The sequence below is a fragment of the Tympanuchus pallidicinctus genome, unplaced genomic scaffold (assembly GCF_026119805.1).
Source record: "Tympanuchus pallidicinctus isolate F22 unplaced genomic scaffold, pur_lepc_1.0 scaffold2, whole genome shotgun sequence".
NCBI lineage: Eukaryota > Metazoa > Chordata > Aves > Galliformes > Phasianidae > Tympanuchus > Tympanuchus pallidicinctus.
Genome location: NW_026294721.1, coordinates 26,606,028 through 26,620,082, shown reverse-complemented (window position 1 = coordinate 26,620,082; position 14,055 = coordinate 26,606,028). Strand labels below are relative to the sequence as shown.

Here is a 14,055-nt window from a genome sequence, read left to right as displayed (position 1 = left end):
ATTATCTTTTATTTTCTTCTCAGAGCATTAACCATGCAGCTTTTTATTTTTATTATTATTTTTTTTTCCTGTCCACTATGCAAATCACTGATTGCATTTCTTTCCATGGAACACACACCACAGTGGGCCGGCTAGGTAATATTAAATTAATGAGCACCTACCTTTTTTTTTTCCTTTTTTTCAGATTCCAGGTGTTCACCTTATGCTCTGTACCTTATTTACACACATCTGTGCTGAAGGCACAGACAGAACTATTCATTTCTTTAGAGATTTTGCTATGTCTCTCAAAAATGTTATTACTTTTCTAATCAGAATACCAGATGAAAATGGAAAGCTGAGGCACTGAGAGAGTACTCAAAAGTGTACTTGTTTTAGGCACAGAATTTTTAGATGGTATCTTAATGATAGTATTGGATGCTAGATCAGTGATACTACAGACATCTTAGCAATATGTGTTAAAAATATTAAATAAGGCTGGGGCGTTTCTTTATATTTGCAATGTGTCTTTGAGAAGTTACTCGTATACACAGTAACTATGGATCATATTCAGCTAATCTACCAGATACTTAAAATTGATCTAAGTTTCTTGAGTTCAAGAAAGTTGAAAATCACGTTATCCACATATGTCAGATCTGTCACTGGACAACAGTAACCATAAGGTGGTCAGTAATGTGGGTTCTGCTTCTCAACTATACATTAAAAGAAAAGGCAATATTCAAATGTTCACACCCACTTTCTAGCCTGTGGCTGAAAAGAAACAGTAGGAACAACTTAGTGGATTCTAATACAAAGGCATTTATTGAGAAGCCTACACGTTCAGAATAGTTTCTCCAGTATAATTTGTATTAGTAATGCTATCAGTACAAATATTTCAACATGACTGACAAAAAGTGTCTTAGGATTGCTATTATCAATACCACAGTAATATGTTAACCACTATATAATATGATAAATGATCTGGAGAACAGAGTATGATATCATGGTATTGCCTCCCATGGAATGTACTTCCCTATAATAAATGACTAAAAAAGAAAAACTAAAAACAAAATAGCTGCTGTTAGAATGGATTACAGAGGTTCCTAACACAGAACTCTGCTTCACAGAGACAGGATATTCCTATCAGAATGATATTTTAAAAGATGTAGACCTTTTTCTCATCTCTACATTTAGAAACACTGCACTGGAACGAGAGACACTTTTCTTAACAAATATGCTAAAAGAAATAATATGTAATACATAGTTTAAAAAATTCAGGATACTCTTTCTAAATCCAGAACAGTTTGTAATCCTCTTGGTCTCCTCCTGAGCCTCAGGCACCATGGACCTTTCACATTTTCACTGAGTGAGAGCAGAATTATAACTATGAGAACATGACAACCACTGGAAAGCTCGTTCCTTCAAAATGCTAAGAAATTGTTTCGAGGCAATGCAGATCTGCCAAGGATCTTATCTTTACTTTTAATCCAAAGTCTCAATTTTCAAGAATCCTGCAAGTCTTGACCATGAGCAGGAAACAGCAGCATGGCAGCGTGGGCAATCTGACTTTTTCTACTCAGATTTCTAACCTGTGTTCTGTACGTTCTGTATAAATCCCAGAACTTTCATATTCAAGTTATTTGTGATTTTTATTTTTGATTTTTTTAGCTCACTGAATAATGGAGACTTCACATAGTTGATTTAATGTTTGGGAGCTGCAACTCAATTAAACCACTGAACCTGCAACTGTGTTTGTTTTTCACTTTGAAGCTATCTAAGGATAGAGCTAGCCTCAAGGATATTTTATACAGACATAGCTGCCATATAATCATGACATGTATTATCATATTAGCGAAGGCCTAAAAGTGAAAGGATGTTTTCCTTTCCCTCAAGAAACTACAGATGAAAAAGTAAAAGAAGTGCAATGTTGGAGTTGGATTAATGAACTGCCTGAAATCTCATTTCAGTGCAGACTGCAGTGAAGTTTGGGTAGGGAGAGCAGTCTGAGGAACAGCTAATGTGAACGTGACTAACCAACAGATCAGATTAACTAAAATCAAAACTTGCAATTCAGAAACATTAAAAACAAATAAACAAAGAAAAAAAACTTAAAGGAGTAAAGATAGTTGCATAAATGGAAGAGTAGTCCAACTCTTTCCTAGAAGAAAAAAAAACTAAAGTGGTCATAAACACCTTAGTAACACTTTAACAAGTAGATATGATCTTCCTATCTTGCCTACTTCGTTAACATTTTTCTTTCTTTCCTTGTAATAAAAATATTGTTTGTATGCTATGTAATTAGTTGGGGTTTTTTATAATCCATGTAGAACTCAAGCTGGCGTGATCTTTCATTTCCTTTTCTTTTAAATAATCCCCAAATAACCCCCTTAAATTTAAATCTGACATTTTTTCACAGCCAATCAATTCCTGACAGAAGAGATATATGAATTAGGCAGCCGTGTCCAGCCGTATACAAGAAAGAGTTACTGCTCTGGTTGCCAGGTTTCATCTACTACTTTTTTAATTAGTTTTGTTAGTTTTTCTGTTGAACTGAGTTTTGATAAGAAAGAATTTCCAAAAATATTCAATATTTTCTGCAGGTAGCTTTTAAGTTTATTGGGGTTTTTCACTTGATACATATATGCTTTCCCGATTATCTGTAATTAGCACCCAAACCACATTTCAGCTGAAGTACTCAGTTCCAGAATTTGTTTTCAACTGAAAATTTAAACATGATGTTCAGACATCTCAGATAGAGTAAGCTTAACAAAATATTAACTTTATTGCCAAGCTGGGAGGGAGCGCAGCATTACATCTTCTAAAACTACACAGCCATTTAGATGCCTGTCCTCAGTTTTGAGCAAGCCCATCATTTGTTATGACAGCAGCAGCTCAGTTTAATAGAAGAAATGTCACATAAGACTTCTGTGCTACAACTTCAAGGAAACAAGAAACGCATTTGCTAAGCATGATTTAATATTGACCTGTCAGAAAACAAAGTGGTTTGGTCATTTTATTAAGCTATGATGAAACATCTTAGTTCTGAAAAAAACATATATTTTAAATTAACATGCTGAAATTCTCAGAGATTTTTTAATTAAAACTTCAAAGTTTTCTTCATTGTGATTTGGGATCAAAACAAATATTGTTGCATCAGAATTTTCTGGAAGAAATGTATGTTAATGAAATCCCATTCTTTAGGCAATATATGTTACAAAGTGTCAAAGCAAGGACTACTAGAGAAAAGATTACAAATTTCAGACAAAACACAGTTTTCTAAAGACAATCTTTTTTACTTCTTTGTGGTTATTTAAAAGTCACCAGTCAGAAGATGCAAACTTATGTTCAACGATGGATTAACTCCCATAGTCAAATGGAATGATACATTCTCTTCTAGCATTCAGCCATCAGCCTCCAGAGAGGCTTTTGTTGGTGGTGAGTTTTTTTTTCTTCTGTTGGTATCTCATTAACCAATAAGCCACATCACTGGGGATTTGGTGTACTGAGTTTTTTTACATTTACAATTTGTAAACATTGTAAAAAATGTAAACATTTTACATTTACAATTAATTTTTTTTCCTTTCTGATGTTAAAGATGAAGCATACCAAACAAAACTTGGAATATTTAGGAGATGCTGCCTCCCAGAGAGACAAGATGCCATTAATTAATTGCTGTCAGTAAGTGGCAATGTGAAGAAAAACTATTCTTATATTTAGAAATCAGTTGGAGTATCACCTCTCACAGATGTGCTTTTCAACATATTGAGGCTCTTGAATTTTTTTGCATTGCACATATCCTAATGCATGCTCATGGGCTGTGGTGAGCAGTAGAACAGCATTTGCTGATTCCTCTTCTGAACTGTTTTTAGTCTGAGTAAAGAAGATAGAACTACCTAGCTACCTGTCATCCATCCAAGCTCACCAGTTTACTAAGTGTACTGTGACATCTCTCTCTGTCTCTCACTTCCTCATTTCCACATCCTTATCAAAAGCAAGAAAGCAAGGTAGGACTTCAGGCAACAGTTGACCAGGCTAGCAACATTGAAAATGCCTTACAAGCAAACGATATGATTTTTCTAGCATATTTTATTTTCTTTCTGAGTGAAACACTGATCCTTTCCTCAAGAATACATCAATAAAGCGCGCTGTGTTCACTGTTGCACATAAATTTTATTAGCATGCTTTATACCTCTTTTACAGTATGATAGAAAAGCACTGTGAAAGCAGATTGACTACAGAACTTGATCTTTTTTCTCTCTGGTATTTTCCATTATGTTTAAAAAATAAAACCTCTTATGTATACAAATTCAATTGATGCAACTTTTTCTATCATTGTACTATTTCATTAATTTCATCTAGGATACAAGAAAGTATTATGCAGAAATATTACTGGATGGAATTGGACAACAAAATCATTTTTCATCTACATCAACATGGCATATATATAGATTTATCTTTTTTTTTTTTTTTACTAACTTCCTATAAATTAACTTCATATTATTATACTGAATGCTTTGTATGTTATCTTTGATGAAAGAAACTCAAGGAATAGAATAATACACGTATTCCGGAAAACTTAGAAATTGAAGAATAAAGAAGGATTTTCTTTATAAATACTATACTTAAATATATAAAAAGATACTTAACCGCATAAAGCAATGGAGGTTATTGCCTTAGACATCAGTACTCAAGCACAGATCACTCATTAATAAAGCATAAGCAAATCTGGCTGAGAATCCTGACTGTGATTAACAAGTCTTAGACTGTTTTAGCTTTATGCTTTTTCAGCCCTGATGTCTTTTATTATTTAGTATGATTTTGGATAATGTTACTGTAGAAGTTACTTCATCTGTAAGCAGTGGTATATCATCCATCACAGAACAATTATATTTTTAACCTTAAAGGAAAGTTGCAAGTCTACATTAACAGCACCTGGCTGTGAAAATGGGAGCTAGGAAAGAGAAAACAAAACCACTCAAAAAAATATTTCAGTTCACCAGTGAATGGCAAAATAACTTGCAGCTCATTTATACATTTTAAACTGTTCAATAATAAATGCAGATTCATACAATTTTCCAATTAATTTAAAATTTACATTTTATTTTGTCTTCAAGAAGTTCCATGTTTATTGCCTTAAGTAAATTAAATTATGGTGAAGATACAATTTGTGGTTCTTGCTTTCTAATATTTAGGCTAAAAAGCTTCTTGAAATTTTCCATTGTTGACAAAAGCTAATAATAAAGCATATGCTAATAGGCTCCCATAGCACTTAAAGAACACCACAATAACTCATTCCTGTGCCCACAGTTATGCTATTTTCTGCATGAAAACTCAGTTTGGCAATTGATCATAGAAAAAGAAAGATCTCATGATTAAATTGCTTGTGCCTTTTAATATCTCACTCTGGAACCTGGAATATATGTTTGGCACAAATGTCAAATTGATCTTTACTGGTGATACAGGTGGATTTGTGTCACCACATTATACTAGAGTAGAAATGTTTCTTAACTAATTTAAGTTAGCAGGTAATTTAGATTACAGTGAATCACTCTCTGGAAACACTTATTTCCATTGACTATACAGGTGGCTTATTTAAGAGTAGACAAAGTGCTGATTGAATTTGGGACAACTTAACATACTCCATTAAAAATTTCATCTATAAATGTAACACATTAGGTATTAATGGAAAGTGGAAATGGAACTGAAAGTGATTTCAATTCTGAGAACCTTGAATTTTGCATTTCCTAATGGCACCTAGAATAGGTACAAATAAGATCACGCAATTCAGCTTTTATTTATTTTTTCACAGTATCTTGAGAATCACAAAAATTAAGGGCCTGTAGAATACTTACTAGTCTTAGAGATTAATATTTCATTTACAAATGAAGAAAGTATGAAAAAAATAACAAATCAAGCAGCACAAATGGTTACTGTTATTTCAGTAGCAATCTCTTTTACATGTCTCCCTGTGGAAATGTCTAAGTTCAAGTGATGCCTTAGAGAATCCTAGTTATTTCTTCTCTAGGAAAGTTAAGACAAACCTACATTATTTCCATACAGATAATGAGTCTTTTTATTGTACACAATAAGGTTTAATTCGTCCCATTAATAATTGTAATAGAGAGCTGAAAAGCCATTTTACTTTAAGATGCTAAATATTTCTGTTAAATACCCATTTGGATTGTATGCTTTCAATAGAAATGCAAATTAACATTTGATTAGTCAAAAAAAAATCAATAACAACTGAATATGTTTTAGGCTATGGTAGATAGTATAAATTAATTTTTAATTATTAAAAGTGTTAAGAATCAGATGTAACTGAATTGTTTGGTTACTTTAAATAAGTGAGTACATATTTACTTAGCTGAAATTGCAGTATTTCAGGTATAAATATCTTAAGGAACGATACTGAGAATGAATGAGTGCTCTTGCAGGCATTTACCTAAGCGTACACTTATGTAGATGTTAATTGCACACAAAGTTTATATTGCACATTTTTAAACTTTCTAGTACAAGTTTTTTTTTTTTTACTCCACAGTTTTGCAATGAAAGTATGACAAGAAGTCCTAGCCTGTGAGAGATAGATAGACTAAAGATATAGGCAATATGTGAACTTCCGTAATATCCCAGGAAAAAAAAAAGACACACCCCCATATTTTTTTTAAAGAAAAAAAAAACAGGACTCTTCTCTGTAAAAAACTCATCTGTGCTGTTCATAGTTTTAATTATCAGTTCCTTCAGTAGGTCTCTGCGAGATTGAGAAAATTCAAGTGGTTCTAGGAAAAAAAAAAAAAAAAACAGCTTACAGTAAGGTGCATCTTCCTGGCATAAGGAAAGTAAACTTACATATAGAAGAAACTTTTTCAATATAACATTTTCAGAGGAAATGTATGCACATTTAATGAAACAACATCATAAGTGGGTAAATTATGACAGTCATTAAGCATACGAAGAGAGCTTTTAATACCTGATATTAAACAAAAGTAATAGAAACATTTGAATGACCTATAACAATCAGAATAAATTATGATCATTTTCTTAATGACCTCGCAAAACAGCTTATTATAAACAACACATAACCTAGATGAGGTTTAACCATTATCTGAAACACAGTGCTGTGACCCAGTACCCAGATCCATGGTGAGACTGCAGCCAGAGCAGAGTTCAAGTTCTTACACGATTAAACAAAGCCTGCCTGATGTCGCACAATCAATGAATGCACAGATACTATAGTTATAAGGTATACCAGAGAGCTTAGCTACATAGCTATTACACCAAACCAGAAAAGATAGGACACTTACCCATATCCTGAGCTCACTTACACAACTCCAGCAGAGTGAATCTCCAAAAGAGATCCTTCCCCACTGCTAGTCAGCTCTTAAATAGGTCTAAGAGAGGTGGAGCCAGGCTCCACCCCTTCCAGCAGCACAGGTGAATTGCCTTCAACTGTGCTCCCATGGCTGATTCATTGCTTGCCTCAGGTGATCAATCAGAGGTTCAGGCCGTGATTCAGCAGTTCCCATACAGATGCGTTATTTAATTGGCTCTTAGATTTGTAAACTTTGTTACATCTCATGTCACTGATAGAATCAACTTCACACTGTGGGAGGAAATCTGTGTTGTTTAGAAGCTTCATTCTATATCTTCTTGCATTTTAAAAATACATCATTTACATTTTTTGGTTTACTTGGTTTATACCATTTTAACATCGGTAAATGAAAGCTAAACAAAAAGCAATAGATTTAGGGAACAGTTAGAGAATGGTTAAATAGGGGTTTTGTTAGAAACTCATTTAACATAACCTCTCACTGCTATGTGGTGATTCTCTAAGACAGTTCTTCCATGAACAAAGAAAAATATATAAAATTGAATTAGGATAGCATTAATGCTTTCTAGAAACTAGAGAGACCAAAATTGGAATATTGTATCTACATAGAGTATGTACACTTCGTAAAATACAGTTTAAATCAGAATAATTTGTAATGTATAATGTGAGCTTTAAGCTGTGATTCGGTGAACGTTAAAGAAATTCATACTATTAATTCAAGAGGATAATATAGCGTGATTACAGTCAATAGGTATATATAGATGTTTTTATTGTTCTGGTCCCTAATTTTAATGCACAAACTGTCAGCCTGGTCATGGCTGTTACCTTGTTTTTTGTTTTGTTTCATTAATGGACAGTTTAAGTTTTATTTTCAAAGCTCTTAACTTTCAAACATTGAAAAAATCTGCAGCTCTCTATGAAAAGTTAACTGAAAGGATCTCTTTCAGCTCAAGGATATTTTTGGAACATAGAATGACTTGCTTGAATTATTTGTAAGAACAGTCTAAAATATTACACCAATAAAAATTATTCCTGATGCAAACTGAATCAGAAATGTGTACATATAAATACATATTTAGTTACACAGGAGGTGTTGAACTTATTTTGTTTCACTGAGGTTGTAGTCAAAATTTCTTAAAAATTTACTCCAGCCTGCAAAACTTAGATATGTTTGTTTGCTGAGTGCTGCTTACATGTTTCTTGCTAAGAAATTGATGTTTATATATATGCTGATGTGCATTTAGAATCTAGAGACCAAAATCTGTGATAAAACAAAGATTTTATTGTGATGATCTTGAACAAAGAGAACTACAGGAAGGCACAACTTTGGTTCCTTCATTTTCCAAAACTCAAGTCAATAGGAAGACTTCTCATGATGGGGATGTGATGACCAGTCCTGCAGAAACAATATGATTAAGTTCATGAGATCTCTGTTGCTGATAAAAATTAGCATAGGCAAAGGAAATATATTCTACTCTTATTATTTACAATAAATCACATTGTGAAAATTACTAATATCAACAGATCAAAGTACTTGAATGAAACAATTACACCTGGGAATATCTGCCTGGTACCATAGTAACTCAGCTTACATTCTCTATTTCTGCCCATAAATGATTTTTATAAAATTATATATTAAAAACATATAAATGCTAAGATAGATATCTAACAGCTAAAAATAAAAATGGAATGCTTAGAGTACAAAAATGTTCCTTGTGATGAAAACCCAAAGTAAATATACTTTCCATAGGCTTGAAATCAAATTTTACATCACGTGTTTTAAAATTGGATTGAAATTAGTAAAATGTAACCAAAATTTTCACAGTGTAGTATCCTTCATTATTCTTTAGCAATTTAATTAAGAGATGAGCAATGAATCTTATGTTAGAATATGAACATATCACTATACAATGTGAAAAATTAATGAGCAAAAGTGCAAAACTTCAGAAGTGTTTTACAATAATCTTTTGCTATATAAGCAAGGACTTAGACTTAATAATTAAACAAACAACTATTCACTTCTTGACTGAACTTAAGGTAAGTGTCATGTCATGCTCATATATCATTATTATGACAAATTTAAACAAATACACTTTTTACTAAGTGCTTTACTTGGAAAGTTAGATTGAATCATCCATCCCAATTAAGGGATAGTCAAAAAATATAAACTGAAAGTACTCTTCAGCTCTATATTAATATGATGGCTCAGTCACAATTTAGGTTTATACGAGCATGAAAATGATAGAAACTCTTGAAAAATGAATCCCAGTAGTTCTAATTAATCTAATCACAGCAAATTATATCCTTCTAGTATATCATCTAGTACACATGGAAATATAACAAACGCTATTTATATGTAGTCCAATAAGCTAATCTGCTCACTGTTACTATACTATTTCTACCTTCAGTATCATAAGGTGCATTAATATTTGTTAATAGAATTCAACCATCTGCATTACTAAAGCATTTTTTGTCATTTCCCCTTGAGAAAGCACTTTTAAGAGCCAGGTCAGCATTACACTGTAAGACCATATATATATACTGCATGTGTAAACCATATGAACTCTAGTTTTATGCACAGTGGATCTAAGAGCAGTGACACAGTTGATGTGAAGGCACTTGATATAATTTGGCTTTGCAGATATGCACTGTGTGAGCTGTGTGATCAGCACCAGGGCAGTGCTAGCCTAAGGGAACTCCACAAGCCTCTTAGACATTGGAAGACTTTGAAAAAGTATTCTGGTGTATATCCACTCAGCAATCAATTTTAAAAAAAAAAAAAAACAAAAAAAAAAAAAAAAAGGAAAAAGGAAAGAGAGAAGAGGGAAGGAAATGGGAGAAGGGAAGAAAAGACAACAAGAGAAAGTAAAGAGAGGAAATAGAAGATAATTTTGCTAATTGCATTCAGGACTTGTGGCAATGGGGGCAAACACAAATGCCTGTATTCTGTATATCTGTCATGGTTGTATGGAGGCAAGTATTTTTTCACCAAAGGAAATTTTAATGGGAGAAAGATTTCTCCAATTGTTACTTTCCTTAGAGAACAGTGTTTCATCTGGTACCACTTGAAATTTAATTTATGAAGAATCTCAGTTTGGGAGTTGTATAAGGCCTGACCTCTGTCTCCACCGTTCTGTTACTGCCTTAGCCTGACTAATTGCAGCTGCCAGATTATATTTGACAGGTCTGCACAAATGGCTGTGAATGCAACCACAGCTAAAAATGAACATTCAGGAATTATGATTGGCCATAAAAATGCATATATATTAATGAGCTAAATAATCAGACAAACCAAAGCATCCCAGGGAAAAATAAAGTATGGAAACATAAAGAAAAAAAAGAAAAAAACCCCAACTTGTGGCAACCTGACATTTCCCATTCTATAATTATCTGTTTTATTATATAATGAGCACCAAAAGGAATGTTGAATATCTCTTCTGGGCAGTAGCTTACTCATTGCTTGAACACAATGAATTTCACATTCAGCTGTTATTTAAGGTGTTACTGTCTTCAGATAGTCTCCCAAATGTTCCACCAACAGCATCACAGCACTGATGCAATGAAAGGATATTCTAGCTAAGAATTTCTCTCGTGAGGTACATCTCTGTGATATCATCTTTTATATGGCTTTTTTATTTTTATAAATGCAAATTATGATATTGAAGAGTTGCTACAAAAGAATAATAACTGTAATGATCAAAGGTAGAAAATGACTCAAGTACAAGGAGTTGGGTCATGAAAGCACTAAGGTCTCAAACATATGATGCTAGAATTAGAGTTGAATGTTAATTTTAAAAGTCATAAACATATGGCTTGTCTATTCTATTCCCAGATGACAAGATAAACAAAAAACAAACAAACAAACAAAAAAATTGTAGTTGGTTTTATAGTCATTTAAACATCATTTTACGTAAAATGTCTTCAATCTGTGTTAAGTTCTATGGGTAGGATTTTTCAGCTAATTTTTTAAATAATGCATATCCATGCAATAGTAAGCATTCAGAGCAAAGAGATTCAGCTCTGGTTTAGGGAATGCAAATCAGTTCCAGAAGTACAAGCAGCAAAGCTAAAAAGAGACAGGAGCTACAAAGCTAACAGGGGATTAACTTTCAGAAGAGCTTACCAGTTTATCATTGTGAACAACAACAACAAAAAAAGATGAGAACAAACTAAGCAGGAGGAAAAGTATATAGAGTAAAGCTGCTAACTTACAGCTGCAGTGGATGTATCTAAGTGCAGCCCTGAGCCTACATTTCACTCTAAACCTGACTTACATTCAAAGTTTGCGCAAGCCCAAGGTAAATCAAAGTGTTTTAAATTAATTTCAAAGCCTCATCCACTTTATTCAATTGTTGAATGTCAAGCATGTTTGCATTCAGAGTTAGAGAGTCCCACTGTAAGAAAGTAAAATGGGTCTGCCACAGAAATCATAAAACATTTGGGCATAAATCTTGGATGCTTGGCTGATAACCAGCTACAGTCCCAGCAGAAAGCACTTATTCTCACATACTTTAAAGATACTAAGGATAATAATTTGTCCTAATGTGTTAAAATATTACCTAAACTTTGTTTTGTCTGTAGAACAGAAGAACTGCAATGCTTTTTATTTTATCTATATGGGCTTTTTAAATATGTTTATGGAATAATTGTATCTCACAGTTTTGTTGTTGTTTTTCTGTTTGTTTCGTTTTGTGTTTTTTTAAAAAAACCTCTTAGGCTTAATTGTACCATCAATCTGTATGGAAAATTTCAAAAGGCTGAGAAAACTAAATTCAGTTCAGAGAGAGTTTCCTCCTAAAAAACTAAAAATGGAATTTTTCTCATAAGCGGAATTCTTCCTTTCTAAGTTCTGCTTCAATTAAAAATTACAATGAACATTTGCTTTTCTTTTTTTGTAAAGCAGGTAGATTTTTTCCTGATAAGAAGCTCAGAAGAGATTGTTTTTGTGTGTGTCAGACACACTCAGCCTAACTTACATTCTCTCATATGCATCGGTTTTCTTTCAAAATTCATTTAAGCTGCTTTTTGAAGTTTTAGCTGTCAATAATTGCATATTAGTATCCATTACAGAAGAAGTAGGAAAGCTTCATGACGTAAGGGATCTGAGAGTTAATTACAGTGAACTTCAGGTCCTTTCCCAACAGGCAATAAAACAACAGTCCTTTAGAAAGTTAGAGATGGGAAGAAGTCATCTCCATGCACTGGCAGGTAAATTACAAAATTTTCCTTTTGTATGGATGGAAGTATAGATATAGCACAATAATAGTTATGAAAATTACAGGAAGTAATTTACATATTTGGTAAAGATACAGTGAAGTTACTATGTACAGCATCTGATGCATGGACTCAGATGTGAATGATCCAAATTCTTTATTATGATTTCTTACATCACTTAAATACATTCACAAGTTTCCTTTTTTTTTTAGCTTTCCCATCTGCCCTTACAAATTTCCCATCCACCTTTATGTGTCAACAGAGTATTCTACAAACACTCTTTAACCATGCATGCAGGTGCTTATCCAATCAGAGCCATGTAGTTTTTCTTATATTCCCACAGCTATGGGCGCAACATGTCAAAATGGAAAAGTACATGCATTTAAACTTCTTGGCGTTCAAGCATACCCAGGCACACATTGCTCAATTTTAAGAGTTCTGTAGATTTGTCTACCTGTAAGAGAGGAAATAAGGGGAAAAAAACCGTAAGAAAAAGTGTTACGCGTTTGTTTCACAGAAATAATGCCAGCTTTGCATTATCTTACTGAGGAATGTTCCCCTCCACTGCACTGTTCCCTACTCCTGTTTCCCTTTAGTGTGTCATTACCACAGTGGATACAGGTGAGATATCAGATGTATTTTTTTCCATCCATGTGAAAGAATAATTCTGTCCTTAATTGTACAAGGAAGTAGCACACTTAAAGTTCATTTTACAACTAATGAAAGATGCTTAGGTATATATACATATATTTCAAGGTCTTTTACCAGTCTTGTCTCTAGGTTGCCAAAAATGCCAGTTGATAACAAAGTTCTATAATGTTTGGTAAACTTCGCTGCTGCATATTTGTAATGTTTTGGAGAAAACACAAAAATATTTTGTCTTCCCAAACGTATTGATAAATTATACCTGTCACAGACGAATTAAAAACATCCCAAAAGGATACTCTTGCGAATCTAGGTACATAATTCTCCATCGACAGCACCTTGCAAAGACATCTAAGGGAATACAAAAGGCAAATCCTTACCTACCTCTTTTGTAGGCTGTTATTTAGGATTTGGACAGAAGTAAATTAATCTTATCCACATGAAGTTACTTGGGATGCTTACTTAATTACATTTTCCAATTTAATTATGTTGACATAATATCCATGACAGAAATAATGCATGTTATTCTATGCTGTAGTCAGTAAGTCTCATACCATTCATTTTTGAATCTGCATTATTATTATACCTGCATTAGACAGTCAGGTATATCTGTGATGATGTCACATGTGAATGGCGCTGGTTAAGGAGGACATTCTACTGTTTGTCAGTCTATCTTCCCTCCATTGCTATAGGAAACTACCTTCAAAACAATTATGTCTGCATATTTTAGTCAGACTTCTGTGTTTATTACTATTGAAATATAGAATCATACCTGTAACATTTTAATTACCTTGACACTACCTTCAAAATTTAAAAAAATACTATTTTTTACATTGAAAGAAGTGATGTAGAATTTGCAGAAATAGATGTTAGGTCATTATGGAAGTTCTGTG

General features: G+C 33.1%; 1 long non-coding RNA gene across 1 annotated transcript in view; it reads right to left on the bottom strand.

Annotated features, from left to right (window-relative positions):
• The window catches only part of LOC128080325 (uncharacterized), a 987,521-nt gene that overhangs the window by 332,351 nt on the left and 641,115 nt on the right, over positions 1-14,055 (bottom strand). The gene's annotated exons all lie outside the window — the stretch shown is intronic.